Source organism: Schistocerca serialis, chromosome 1, assembly GCF_023864345.2.
Source record: "Schistocerca serialis cubense isolate TAMUIC-IGC-003099 chromosome 1, iqSchSeri2.2, whole genome shotgun sequence".
Classification (NCBI taxonomy): Eukaryota; Metazoa; Arthropoda; class Insecta; order Orthoptera; family Acrididae; genus Schistocerca; species Schistocerca serialis.
The window spans coordinates 518,314,742-518,329,378 of record NC_064638.1 but is presented as its reverse complement, the minus strand read 5'-3'; the positions used below and the strand labels follow the sequence as shown (position 1 = coordinate 518,329,378).

At 40.7% G+C, this 14,637-nt stretch overlaps 1 protein-coding gene across 3 annotated transcripts in view; it reads left to right on the top strand.

The window, feature by feature from the left end:
• The first annotated feature begins 2,641 nt into the window (after positions 1-2,641).
• Positions 2,642-14,637, top strand: part of LOC126474282 (serine/threonine-protein kinase par-1-like) — a 420,752-nt gene continuing 408,756 nt past the window's right edge. For all 3 annotated transcript variants that reach the window (XM_050101749.1, XM_050101764.1, XM_050101756.1), the window contains exon 1: positions 2,642-2,857. The gene's annotated coding sequence lies outside the window, so the exon portion shown is untranslated. The remainder of the gene's footprint in view (positions 2,858-14,637) is intronic.

The following is a 14,637-nucleotide window of genomic DNA, read 5'->3' as shown; positions in this document are numbered from 1 at the left end:
ATTCTCTTCTTCTCTAAACTATTAATCTTCCATCTTTCCTTTCCATACATGGCTACACTCTATATAAATACTTTCAGAAAAGACTTCCTGACAACCAAATTTGTACTCAATGTTAAAAATAACTCTTTTTCAGAAATGATTTTCTAGCCATTTCCAGTCTACATTTCATATCCTCTCTACTTTGACTATCATCAGTTATTTTGCGCCCCAAATATCAATATTCATCTACAGTTTTAAGTGTCTCATTTCCTAATCTAATTCCCTCAGAGTCACTTGATTTAATTTGACTACATTCCATTATCCTGGTTTTGATTTTGTTGATGTTCATCTTATATCCTTCTTTCACTGTCCACTCTGCTGAGCTGTCCTTCCAAGCCCTTTGCTGTCTCTGACAAAATTACAATGTTATCAACAAACCTCGCAAAGTTTTTATTTCTTCTCCCTGGACTTAAATTCCTACTCCAAATTTTTCGTTGTTTCTTTCATTGCTTGCTCAATATAGAGCTTGAATAATGTCGGGCATAAGCTACAACTCTCTGTGACTCCCTTCTCAACCACTGCTTCCCTTTCATGCCCCTCGACTCTTATAACTGCCATCTGATTTGTGCACAGTTGCAAACAACTTTTGCTCCCTATATTTTACCCCTGTCATCTTTAAAATTTGAAATAGAGTTTTCCAGTCAACATTGTCAAAGCTTTCTCTATGTCTACAAATGCTTTAAACATAGGTTTGCCTTTTCTAAAGCAATTTCCTATGCAAAGTCATAGTGTCAGTATTGCCTTGTATGTTCCTACATTTCTCTGAAATCCAAACTGGTCTTCCCTGAGGTTGGCTTCTACCAGTTTTTCCACTCTGCTGTAAAGAATTTGTGTTAGCATTTTGGAACTGTGACTTATGAAACTAATAGTTCCGTAATTTTCACACCTGTCAGCACCTGCTTTCTTTGGCATTGGAATTATTGTATTCATCTTGAAGTCTGAGGGTATTTCTCTTGTCTCATAAATCTTGCTTACCGGATGGAAAAGATTTCTCATGGGTGGTCCTTCCAAACTGTCAATAGTTGTAACAGAATGTTGTCTACTGCCGGGCCCTGGCTTTGATTTAGGTCTTTCAGTACTCTGTCAAATTCTTAATGCAGTATCATATCTCCCATCTCAACTTCATCTACGTCCTCTTCCACTTCCATAATATTGCCCTCAAGTACATCCCCTTGTATAAACCCTCCGTCTACTCCTTCCATATTTCTGCTTTCCCTTCTTTGCTTAGGACTAGTTTCCCAACTGAGTTTTTAATATTCATATAGATTGTTCTCTTTTCTCCAAAGGTCACTTTAATTTTTCTGTGGGTTGAATCCATCTTACTCCTAGTGATATGTGCTTCTACGTCTTCACATTTGTCCTCTAGCCATTCTTGCTTAGCCATTTTGCATTTCCTGTAGATTGTAGATCTCGTTTTTTTAGACGTTTGTATTCCCTTTCACCTGCTTATTTACTGTATTTTTTATACTTTCTCCTTTCATCAGTTCAATTCAATGTCTCGTGTATTACCCAAGGATTTTTAACAGCCCTTGCCTTTTTATCTACTTGATCTTCTACTGCCTGCACTATTGAATCTCTCAAAGCTACCCATCCTTCTCCCGTAGGATTCATTTCCTCTGTTTTTGTCAATCGTTCCCTAACGCTTCCTTTGAAACTCTCAACAATCTCCGGTTGTTTCATTTTATCCAGGCACGAATCCTTAAATTCCTATCTTTCTGCAGTTTCTTCAGTTTTAATCTACAGTTCATAACCAACAAGTTGTGGTACGAATCTACATTTGCCACAGGAAATGTCTTAAAATTTAAAACCTGGTTCTAAAATCTCTGTTTTACCATATAATCAATCCGAAACCTTCCATAGTCTCCAAGTCTCTTCCGCACATATATCTTTCAATCCCCATAGTCACTTCTGCTACTTCAGTCTTCTTTGGTGGTTACCTCTATGAGTGTCCTTAGCAGACAAGAAATCACACTGCATTACAACAATGATTACGTCTGTGTTGTTAATTTATTAATGCTGGATGGCTGAACCACGGATGTGGCTCAACAGAATCTTCCACGTGTTTAATCTGTAATACTTGCAGCACAGACACCTTCTCCATTGCCCCCTATCAATTAATATATCAGAACTGGTTACTGAATGCATTTCTGAACTAACTACTACACTGAAACTCAGCACGCACAGTAAAACCAACTATTCTCGAACTCTATTATTCAATCCATAATTACGCCCAACAATATTTTTTAGAATACTTGTAACAGTTAGAAACAGAGTAACACTAGAAAACGTTTGTCCGCAAAGAAACCTGTTGCATACATCCCCGAATGGCTGTCATATTTCGCGCTAATAGGCACTTTCATTTGTTCTCTACTACATGTCTTGTCAACATGAAAAGTTTTGTAATACAGTTCTAAATATAGCAAAATTAATGAAACACGATATTGATTTTGCACAGCACACAAATTTAAAAACAAAAATAATGATTAAAGTGTTAAGGAATATATCTTTACCGTCAATAACTACTGTTTGACGTGTATCTCCCAAGAGACATAAAATACGTCGATTAACACATCTTCCTAAGTGCACTGGAATGTTTCAAAGATGGCGCATGGAGGGGTGTCTGTCGCTGACTGCTGGGTGAATTTTCAAAGGAAATAATCGGAGTAAACGTCGATGATGTGTTATTGTTGACATACAGAAATTATTTGTTTTGTGTTTGTGTTGCGTAGTGTTAAAATAATTGACTTCCGTAGTTTCGTTGCCTTTACTACCAGCTCAAAATCTATTTGTTGATGCAAGAATAAACTGTCACCGAAAGGTAAGTTACTAAGCTGTCGTTAGCGCAGAATACGTGCCAGTAATTTTAGTTCTAGAAAGCTTGAAGTAAATCTCACAGCTGTATGTAACGCAATATGTTGTAAATTTTCATGATATTTTTTATATTTTGTGAATTACTCATTCTTCTAGCTGTTGATAAATATTGCGAACGCGGTTTTTACTTTCGGTACGTGCCAGTAATTTAATTTTTACGTATCCATGTGATAGTAAAGCTGGGAATTAGGACAAGTGCTAAGTGTTTGATTTATTATTAGCAGCAGAGTGGGTGGCCGTGCAGTTCGTAGTGAAGTCACCAGCCGCTTCTTCGAAATGTATCGCATTTCCGGAGTTTCTTCTTACTCACACGCTACGTTTTTGGATTTCTCACCCAGTTAAATATGTAGTTTGTTATCATGCAATACAGACGGCGCATTAATTTGTTTTGCGGCTAATTTTCATTACTGGCACAACCTATGGGAGCGACACAGCTCGAATGTCGGCTTAAATTTTTGCGTGGTTTCAGTATAGACGTAGGTCGTTGTATTAAGTTTTTTCGATTATGAGTTTCCATAAAATCAGTGTTAGGGAGCCTGAAATTGCGTGAAGTCTTATGGAACATTTCATTTATTTTGTACTAATTCCGTGTGGTTTCCATAACAATTTCTTTGCAAGAAATGTTAGCATTTATGATTAGTTTTTTGTGCTACGCATTATTGAATTAAAACTCCGAAATACGTGGACTGTTGATGTTACTACAAGAGCACCCCTTTTGCTTTGGACAAAGTTTTGCCTTGGCCAGCCGCGATTGTACAAATAAGCGTGACGTTCTGTTGTAAGACCAAGGGGAGGGAACGCAGCTTCGTTTCTCAGAATACTGTATGTTGTATTAAAGCAAAAGTTCAGTATGCGATGTCCTCGTTCATCTACGCACTTATAATGGTTTCAGAATAAATGGACAGATTTCCGCCATCCGTACTTCCTCGTTTGATGGTGATTGTTATTGTGTTAATGCGATGGCGCACAAGGGAACGTTTATCAGCGTCGCGGCCAGTACAGCGGCTGTAACAATGCAATCCGCGGACTGGGTGAACCATTAACCAATAAGGATAAGCCATAGGGATACTCTGCAGGGCAAGGACGCATTATCATTTTTCAGCCGATCGATAACGTAAATCAGCACTAGTTGAGCTTTCGCAAATCAAGCAAGAACTGGCAGTGTGGATGATCGATGTTAGGACCTTTCCTGGAGGTTGTGGAAGATCAAGTAGATTGATTGAATAAGGAACGAAGACGTCCCGCAACAAGTCAACGAAAAAATGTCTTGTAAGTAACACATTGAAACAAAGACAGAAAATGACCGGGCACGTTTGGTGAAAACAATACTTAAGGATGGTAAGAATTACAGCGGCGGGTCTTGACATGAGTATATAGTTCATTTCATTATTGATACCTGAAGTAGCAGTTATGCTGAAATGAAGAGGATAGCTGGCAAGGAACGGGAATGGAGAGCTGCATCAAATCAGTGTGGGTTGATGAACAAAACACATACAACAGTTCAATTAAACGTGGATTTTCAAATGGTAGAAAGTGTTCGCGCGCTATCTATGAAACTGAAATAGAAGTGGCGGATAGAATATTGAAGTACATCCATTAATAAGTGGAAGACAATTAAAAGGTCAATCGTGGATCACACCCATTGTATTTTTGGAACTACACAAGAGTCGGTCAACGGCTCTGATAAATTGCTTGCAATTATTTATGTTCCGTTTTAGAAAATTAGATTTTATTTCTTTCTAATTTGAAACATAAATCGACAAAGTTCGTTTTCAGAAAATGTAATGCGCGCGAACCATCAAATATCGGCCGATAGTAGAATTTAGGCAGTATCTATTTTACCCTTAGCGAGATAAGCCTCTACATCCTTACATTTGTCCTCTAACCATCCCTGCTTAGCAGTTTTGCACTTCCTGGCGATCTCATTTTTGAGACGTTTGTATTCCATTTTGCCTGCTTCATTTTTGCTATTTAGGGAGCAAAATAACAGATGATGGTCGAAGTAGAGAGGATATAAAATGTAGACTGGCAATGGCAAGGAAAGCGTTTCTGAAGAAGAGAAATTTGTTAACATCGAGTATAGATTTGAGGGTCAGGAAGTCGTTTCTGAAATTATTTGTATGGAGTGTAGCCATGTATGGAAGTGAAACATGGACGATAAATAGTTTGGACAGGAAGAGAATAGAAGCTTTCGAAATGTGGTGCTACAGAAGAATGCTGAAGATTAGATGGGTAGATCACATAACTAATGGGGAGGTATTGAATAGAATAGGGGAGAAGAGGAGTTTGTGGCACAACTTGACAAGAAGATGGGACCGGTTGGTAGGGCATGTTCTGAGGCATCAATGGATCACAAATTTAGCATTGGAGGGCAGCGTGGAGGGTGAAAATCGTATAGGGAGACCAAGAGATGAATACATTAACGCAGATTCAGAAGGATGTAGGTTGCAGTAAGTACTGGGAGATGAAGAAGCTTGCACAGGATAGAGTAGCTCAAATCGCTCTGAGTACTATGCGACGTAACTGCTGAGGTCATCAGTCGCCTAGAACTTAGAACTAATTAAACCTAACTAACCTAAGGACATCACACACATCCATGCCCGGGACAGGATTCGAACCTGCGACCGTAGCGGTCGCTCGGCTCCAGACTGTAGCGCCCAGAACCGCACGGCCACTCCGGCCGGCTGTAGATAGAGTAGCATGGAGAGCTGCGTCAAACCAGTCTCAGGACTGAAGACCACAACAACAACAGTAGAATTTGGAGACAAAATTTTTGACCAAAACTAGCCGGGGCACCTGGGTCAAAAATTTTGTCTCCGGATTCTGCTTAAGGCCGATATTTGATGGTTCGCGCGCTTGCGTCTATGTAACTTGTCTTAACAAAACGATACTGTGACTCGAGCGTAGCCTTGACAAAAATGACAAATTCAAGAAATTCGATTTCCGCATTGTTGTGATTTCGAATGACTGATTTCAAAAGCACAGTGTGTTATCTCTGTATGGATTTATTGATTTGCATATAATAAATGATCTTCACGGGATTAAATTGCAATGTTATGGTGGTTGTTAAACTTGGACCCTTATCGCGAAACAATACTTGATTGCACAGTATTCGGATGTGCATAAAAGTGAAGCCCCACAATAAGTAGATAATTTTAGTTAGTAGCCTTTATCATAAATTATTTAAGAAAAAATTTGTCTAATTCCTTCCCCTCCTATCATTTATGAAACTGCGCTACTATTCGTTTCTTATGTTCAAGGACTTCAGTTACGTTAAGATTTTGTAGCGTAACCTAAATTCACCAACCGGCTTCAAAAGTAGAAAAAAATGTTGTTTTTCATACATCTACATTGACATGGATACTCTGCAAATCACATGTAAGTGCCTGCAGAGGATTCATAGGCTTCATCGAACCACCTTCACAATTCTCTATTATTCGAATCTCGTATAGCGCGCTGAAAGAGCGAACACCTATATCTTTCCATACGAACTCTGATTTCCCTTATTTTATCGTGGTGATCGTTTCTCCCTATGTAGGTTAGTGTCAACAAAATATTTTCGCATTCGGAGGAGATAATTAGTGATTGGAATTTTGTGAGAAGATTGCGTCGCAACGAAAAACGCCTTTCTTTTAATGATGTGCAGCCCAAATCCTGTATCTTTTCAGTGACACTCTCTCTCATATTTCACGATAGCACAAAACGTGCTGCCCTTCTTTGAACTTTTACGATGTACTCCGTCAGTCCTATCTGGTAAGGACCCCACACCGCGCAGCAGCATTCTAAAAGAGGACGGACAAGCGTAGTGTAGGCACTCTCCTTAGTTGATCTGTTATATACATTTTCTAAGTGTCCTGCCAATAAAACGCAGTCTTTGGATAGTCTTCCCCACAACATTTTCAACGTGTTCCTTCCAATTTAAGTTGTTCGTAATTGTAATTCCTAGGTATTTAGTAGAATTTGTGGCCTTTAGATTTGACTGATTTATCGTGTAACAGAAGTTTAACGAATTCTTTTTGGCACTCATGTGGATGACCTCACACTATTCGCTATTTAGGTTCAACTGCCAGTTTTCGCACCATTCATATATCTTTTATTAATCGTTTTGCAATTTGTTTTGATCTTCTGATGACTTAATTAGTCGATAAACGACAGCGTCATCTGCAAACAACCTAAGGCGGCTACTCAGATTGTCTCCCAAATCGTTTATATAGATGACGAACAGCAAAGGGCCTATAACACTACCTTGGGGAACGCCAGAAATCACTTGTTTTACTCGATGACTTTCCGTCAGTTACTACGAACTGTGACCTCTCTGACAGGAAATCACGAATTCATTCACATAACTGATACGATATTCCATAAGCACGCAATTTCACTACAAGACGCCTGTATGGTGCAGTGTCAAAAGCCTTCCGGCAATCCAGAAATACGGAATCGATCTGAAATCCCTTGTCAGTAGCACTCAACACTTCATGTGAATAAAGAGCTAGTTTTGTTTCACAAGAACCATGTTTTCTAAATCCGTGTTGACTGTGTGTCAATAGACCGTTTTCTTCGAGGTAATTCATAATGTTCGAACACAATATATGTTCCAGAATCCTGCTGCATATCGACGTTAATGATATGGGCCTGTAATTAAGTGGATTACTCCTACTACCTTTCTTGAATATTGGTGTGACGTTTGTAACTTGTCAATCTTTGGGTACGGATCTTTCGTCGAGCGAACGGTTGTATATGATTGTTAAGCATGGAGCTAATGCATCAACATACTCTGAAAGGAACCTAATTAGTATACAGTCTGGACCCAAAGACTTGCTTTTATTAAGTGATTTAAGTTGCTTCACTACTCCGAGGATATTTACTTCTACGTTACTCAGGTTGGCAGCTGTTCTTGATTCGAATTCTGGAATATTTACTTCATCTTCTTTTGTGGAGGCATTTCGGAAGGCTGTGTTTAGTAACTCTGCTTTGGCAGCACTAAGTTCGATAGTATCTCCAGGGATACGTGTATCATTTTCTGCCACATAGATGGTGCTTTATTTCATCCAAAAATTGATGAACTCAACACACTAGACAGCCTCGCAAACCTACTGGCGGTTTGAGGGCAACGTAATATCGCTATGCCAGTCGTTTAAGGGTTTAAATGACGTTTCTTTTTTCTAACGACTTACGCTGTCAGTTGAAGAGCCACAGTCTGACTCGCATTTGAGTATGGCGCACGTGTGCATCTTTTTCACAGTTACTAATTCCAGAATCGTCAGATAGTTGAGCACGGAAGTCCTGGATTTGCGGCCAGACCTAGCGATATTGTACCAGATGTAGTAATTATCGTTTGAGGACATGCAAGGTAATGGCTGTTGGCAAAATTTAATCACCGTGGAGAGTAGTGTGTCTAGACCTGACGTTTCTGATTGAAAATTGATTTCGTCAGTTTTATTTGGCTCGTGTTCATTCATCAGTGCTGCTCGGTATGATAACTTTCGTTCCTGTTTAGAAGAATAAAATATAAGAATTGAAGTTGGGGAATTTATTTATTTTGTTTTGATTATTATTGTTTTTTCCCCTCTAGTACCAGTAACTATTTCTCGAATGAACAGAAATTACCTGTTATGTTTCTTAGGTACAGTGAATTTGCCACACGCAATCAGCCCTTTTTATAACGTATATACGTTTCACGAGTGTTATATATCAATCACTATATATTTTCCAATAGAGGAGTCCACTTAGTGAGACAAACCATATAAGGTTCGTGCTCGCCTATTCACTTTTGAACCGTTTGATTTTTCTTTGAATCACTGACGGCCGTTTACAGCGAAGAGACCTGCCCTCCTCAGTCTAATGGCTTATTTTCAATGATGTCGCAGTAGCTGATGTGGCAAACATCAAGGAAACTGTATGGAAAAATGGCTGCCAGGGCTTATTATAACTGCAAGCAGTAGATTTCTGTAGCAAGCACTATGCAGACTTGAACCAATTTTTATTAAGATGCTACCAGTTTTATGGCTTATAGCCACTTCATCAGACGCATATAAAAATTGAAACCGGGTAAACAGTATATCGAAGAATATAGCAGGCCCAACCTTCATAATTAAAATAGTAATGTCCGTAGTGCAGACGGTCAAGGAATAAAAGAGCTGGGCGACGGTAAACATCGTATGCCTTGTATTTATGACGCTGCAGCAAGTCAATCCAACTAAGAGCACCCAGGCGATCTGCAGCAACCACGGGTCGCACTGCACGTGCGGAACTAGTTGTAGCTGTAAAATGTACTTCCGACAACGTAGTCGCTTGAAATCAGCGACCTTTCAGAAGGAACGGAGTGGGGATTTTGTGAAGTTACAAAATTAAAAATAAAGCTGAGTTCGCCTATAGAACAAATTACCTGAGATCTAGTTGCTTGGTGCGGTGGCTACAGAGGGATAGAGGACGAGTTATCGCCGAGATAACACTTGAGACTTGGAGGTAACGACGGAGTGACTATCAGAATCACTGGGCTTTCGTATTTAATTTTCTTACACTGTACACACAAGCACATCTTCCAGTGCTTAAAATCAAAACAAGTTGCTTATTTAATCTTTGTCGGATATCGGTAGTGTGACAAACCGTAACAATATGGTTTTTAGATGACATTCTGCAAGATGTTCGAGCCATCCATTCAGCAAGATGTTTGAGCTATCCATTCACGCATACTGGGAAGCGTGATAAGCACGCAGGATCAAGTACTTTGTACAGGCGTGTTTGACCGCCCGAAGGTAATTTTGCACTAGCGTTCGGACGATTCAAGCTGAGAGAGGTGTGATCGACTTGCAGTTATGCAAGATCATGCAAGCATTCAAACATGCACTAGCTTTAACCATTTTACCCTTAATGCGCAAACTTGCACAAGTAAACGTAAGTTGGGAAGCAATCTTTGTATCGTTGCCACGGGAGCTGTATGAAGCAAATTGGTGGAAAAGTGCATAAAAACCAGCGTCGCTTAAGGACATTTAAGCAGAAAGCCTATCACGGTACAGCAAAGAGGGACGTGCTATCTGTTACAATTTTGACAAAATACAAAGCAGGTGACCCTGTCAGAGAAAGACATTCGTTATTAAATAACTAAACTATGGAACGTTCTCATTAATCTGTCGCAAGATGTGTCAATATTTGTTTTTGAATTGTTGGTAGCCCAGTTGTTGATGGCTGCACGGTATGAAATATATTCGCTGCCGAGATGAATGAGGTGCGGGAAGGGACAAACAGTAACTAACTCTGGATTTTTGACAATGGAACATACTCAAATATTGCGAAAAGAAAAAAAACTTAGAATGTTAACCACCCCCTCAAAACCAATGGGCTTTGGCGCGGTGAGGTGGTTTGCGTGTTTTTACAGATAGCCGTACCATAACATTTCAAGCATGTCTCAGGTGTAACATAGCATTTGAAACATGTCAGAGATGTATCTGTGGAGACGCCAGACTAGCGTTTGGTTCTTGAAGAGGACACCAGCCTATCCACCATTTAAAGGTTCAACAATTTGTCCTTGTAACATTATCCAACATGGTCTTGCTACGTTGGTACTGAGAAAAGCTGATAGCAAGGGAAAACTATAGCCGTTATTTTTCTCGAGGGCATGCAGTTCTAGTGTATGGTTTCATGATGTCATCCTCCGGGGTAAATGGTCATCCCATTGGAATCTCTGCGAGGAGAATACCCAGGTGTATCTGTAGCTAAAGCACCTACTGTGTACAACAGAGTAAGTAACCCAACAAGTCTACTGAACCTAAAGTTCTTTAAACTCTGATTTTAAATCCGGATCATCTTGAAGCAAATAGTTTTACGAACATCGGTGCTTCAGAACATATCCACTGTAATGTTTACACAGTTTGTCCTGCCATGCTGGCTATCCATGTTTCCCCCAAGTGACTCAGAGATGTGGAAAACAGGCCGATAGTGCATCATGATACACTTGCCTAAACTATAACAGATCTGCCTCAAGACAAGAATGAATGAAACTGTAAGATACTTTGTAGGTAAGCCTGCCTCGTTGAGAAAAGGTGATAGCCAGATTAAGAGAGTGTGTAACGTTTTTGATGCCTATGGTACATGTTTTATACTCATTTTTTGGCTGTAAAGCGATTTGTCGATAATGGAGACGATTCTTACCATAGTTAGTTCATCTGATATTTGTGATTTTTTAAATTATTATTATTCGGGCAGATCTGCAAGGATTTTTTCCAGTAGTAGACACTGTAGGTCCACCTGTTCCAACACTGCTCCATTGGGTAGGCGCACTCTGTGGCCCTTCTGCTCACCCACGGACAGTCGCAGGTCGGACAGACAACTCGCCAGGTAACTCTATTGCTTGCTCTCGACTAGGCATTCTCTGCTCTGTAATTGCCTCCACCTGTGAGTGGGGGTTCTCTCATTGCAGAGTAGCTCTTGGAGGCCCCACTTGTGCTCTGACTTACGTACCAGACCGATCCATGGACATTGGTGTGCAAAACTTAACGAGAAAGTAACTTCCGCAAAATTTGTGACTGCGAAGTAGCATAGCTCGCTGCGACTTGCACTGTACATAACAGAACTGCCACAGTATAGGACAGAAAACAACTGAAAGAAAGGAATGAGACGAACAGAAATGACATTATTATTCAAAGTCAGTGATTACACTGAAGTCAACGCTATTTATGATGGTCTTATGGACATCACAAGAGGCGAGACATGGTTCTTAACAAGCTGTGCGGTCACTTCTGGCGGCAGTGCATTCTCAGCAGCGCACTCCCATGTTGGCTACAGGGTTGGTTAGGGGTTCACTTGTCAGAGCGCTCCATTCCTTCAACAGCGCAGTTGACAACTGCAGGATGGCCGTTGCTGCATGTGGACTTGGTACAATGCGTCTTCCCAACACATCTCACATGTGTTCGACGGGATTTAAGCCGGGGGAACAGGCAGGCCAAATCATACGCTCTCGTACTTCTAACAGCGCAGCTCGACGCGGTCGCTCACTGTCATCTAAAAACATGAAGTCAGGGCCGAATGCACACCTGAAAAGACGCATGTGCAGTGCCATAATAACGTTGACTGGCGAGTGGGAAGTGTTAAAAGATCTGGAGGTCGCTACAGCCCTGCAACATTATGCCTCCCCACAACGTAACACCTGGAATACAAAACGGTCATGTTCGACGATTTTGGGTATACTCTGATACTTCGATTGTTGGGAAAACGTAATGCGCCCACGAACATTGTCGAACGTGATCGCTTTTATGATCCATGTGTTGTGGTGTGGGGAGGCATAATGTTGCATGGGCGTACCGACCTCCAAATGTCTGTGAGCACGGTACACTCACCGGTCAGCTTCACTATGGCACTGTGCTCCTTCCCCGTGTGCGTCCTTTCAGGGATGTGCTCGCCTCTGATTTCATTTTTATGGATGAGAATGCGCGACCTCTTCGAATAGCGCAGGCGGAGGAGCTCTTGTAACGAGAGGGTGCTCAGCGACTGGACTGGGGCATTTCCGTTTCCACGATTTAAATCCCGCCGAGCACGTTGGGATGCGCTGGTGAGCACGTTCACGTGCACCAACGAGCATGCAGCAGTTTCAACCACGCTGGTGGAGGAATGGAGCACTCTGTCCCGTGAACTCCTAACAGCCTTGTGGCCAGCGTTGCCGTCCGTGGTGATCACACATTCTATTAATAATCGTGTCCTGCCTTAATGTCCGGGGAACCGTCATGATTCCTGTTGACTTCAGTGTAATTTTTATCGTTGAATATAAGAGTTTTTTTTCTCTTCGTCTCACTGCATATTTCTCTGTTACCTTTTGTGCTATATTGTGCCAGATCTTTCTTGATATGGTTCAAGTTTCATCGAGCTATTTTGCTTGACAGTGACACATCATGAGGAAATTACTTCTGTCCTTAAGTTTTGCGCGATAGTGTACTTTGACGTCTCCGTAAATTATTTTTCAGCACTAGCATCAATATTGCCTGCGCGACAGTATACTTTGTCTCCGTAAATTATTTTTCAGCACTGGCCTCAATATTGCCCTCAAGGCTCTTATTTTATCTCTCGTATGTACTTTTGTCATCCGACCACATTTCTACCGTATGTCACTAAGTTTTTTCAGTTGAAAAACCCCATGACACTGAGTGATGACCTTGATGTTAAGTCCCTTATTCCGCAACCAACCAACCAGTCAACCTACTGTATGCGTTGTGTGTTTGCACGAGGCCCTATGCCACGCCTGTCAGCGCCCTCTCGGCCCCTAGACTGTCAATAATATTGTGCAGTATTATTGATCGTCTATGTATAAGATTGAAGGTTGTCCAATATATTGCAGAATATACTGACGGATCTACTGAAATTACATTTTTATTTTGCAAGTTTCCTTGGTTAGTGATGGAAAATCAGGTGGTGGAAATCATACATTTCATATAATATACTTCAGTTATGTTGTAAATGGAATATTGCATATAAATTGTTAGAATATTTCAAAATATTTGAAAAGTACCCCGATTAGAATGGTCACTCGTGATAAACGGCTGTGATTTTACCATCGTGATTATTTCGCAAGGTATGTCGTAGGAAGTAATATGTTGGCTGTCTCTTGTTAGAACGTCAGCACTTTGAATTTTGACAGTGAACTTATTAGTGATACACAGAGCCTCTCATATAGCGGAAAATGACTTCCATCATTTTTCTTTTATCGTTACTAGAAACGCGCTACTTTTATTATTTTTTTTTTATTTCTCTGACAGTCCTGTCCTGTACGGCTGAGAGATTGCCGACAATTGCCCAAGAATCTGTGCAAAGAGAGTTTTGTGAGCTGCAGTCTTCGTGTGTGAATTATATTCTTTATTGTGATTCTTCGAATAACTGTCAGTCTAACATCTGTTTTTCATACATGCTGTCGTTCCACTGTAGGACATACCAGACGTGTACCCGTAGATATTCCTATGTTGTGAATGCTTCCCATGATTTATCGCCGATTGTACAATCGAAGAATTATGGCCTTTTCCGTCTGAATTTTTGTTCACGGAGGCTTACCGACTAACGTTCTACCTGCACTCCATTCGGAAGTAGAACAGGAAGGTCAGATGTTGTAGTACTACTTGAACTACCCTCCTACACAAATTGTATGGGGCCTTGCGAAGTATAGATGTAGGTGAAAGACACCTTTGCGTATGGGATCTAACGACACAGCAACGTAGCGCATTCTGGCGGTAGCTAAGACTATGGAGAAAATAATGTCTCATTCCCTTGGTCAAGTATATTGTTGCAGTCGTCTTAATGGTTTCGATGATTTATGCGGTTCATAATATGAAGAAAGCTTATTGCAGTAGGCCGGTAGTAGCCGAGGAACATAAGTGGCACCATTCGTAACGTAAAAAGTGGCGTTGCTTTCTGCCAGAGGTTTTTTTGAACCGTGCAACGTGTGGCGCCAATTTTTAATAACGGCTCGATTCTTATCGGGGAAATAGTTGAGAGAATGGCGTCGTGTGAAGAACTACTTCCCCTCACTCTTTTAAGCCGAGAGGGTAGGAAAATGAGAAAACATCCAATGTATATTGTTCACTTTACCAGAGGGTTAATTACACGATGGCAACTTAAGTGCGGACGAAAGTAAAAGTTTTCATTTGTCTTTGAACTTCAAAGTCGTCGTTTTACGAGTTACATGGCTACACAAAAGGGGATATAACTGGAATTGAAGCAGAGCTAAACATCTGTTTTCCAGCAGAAGAG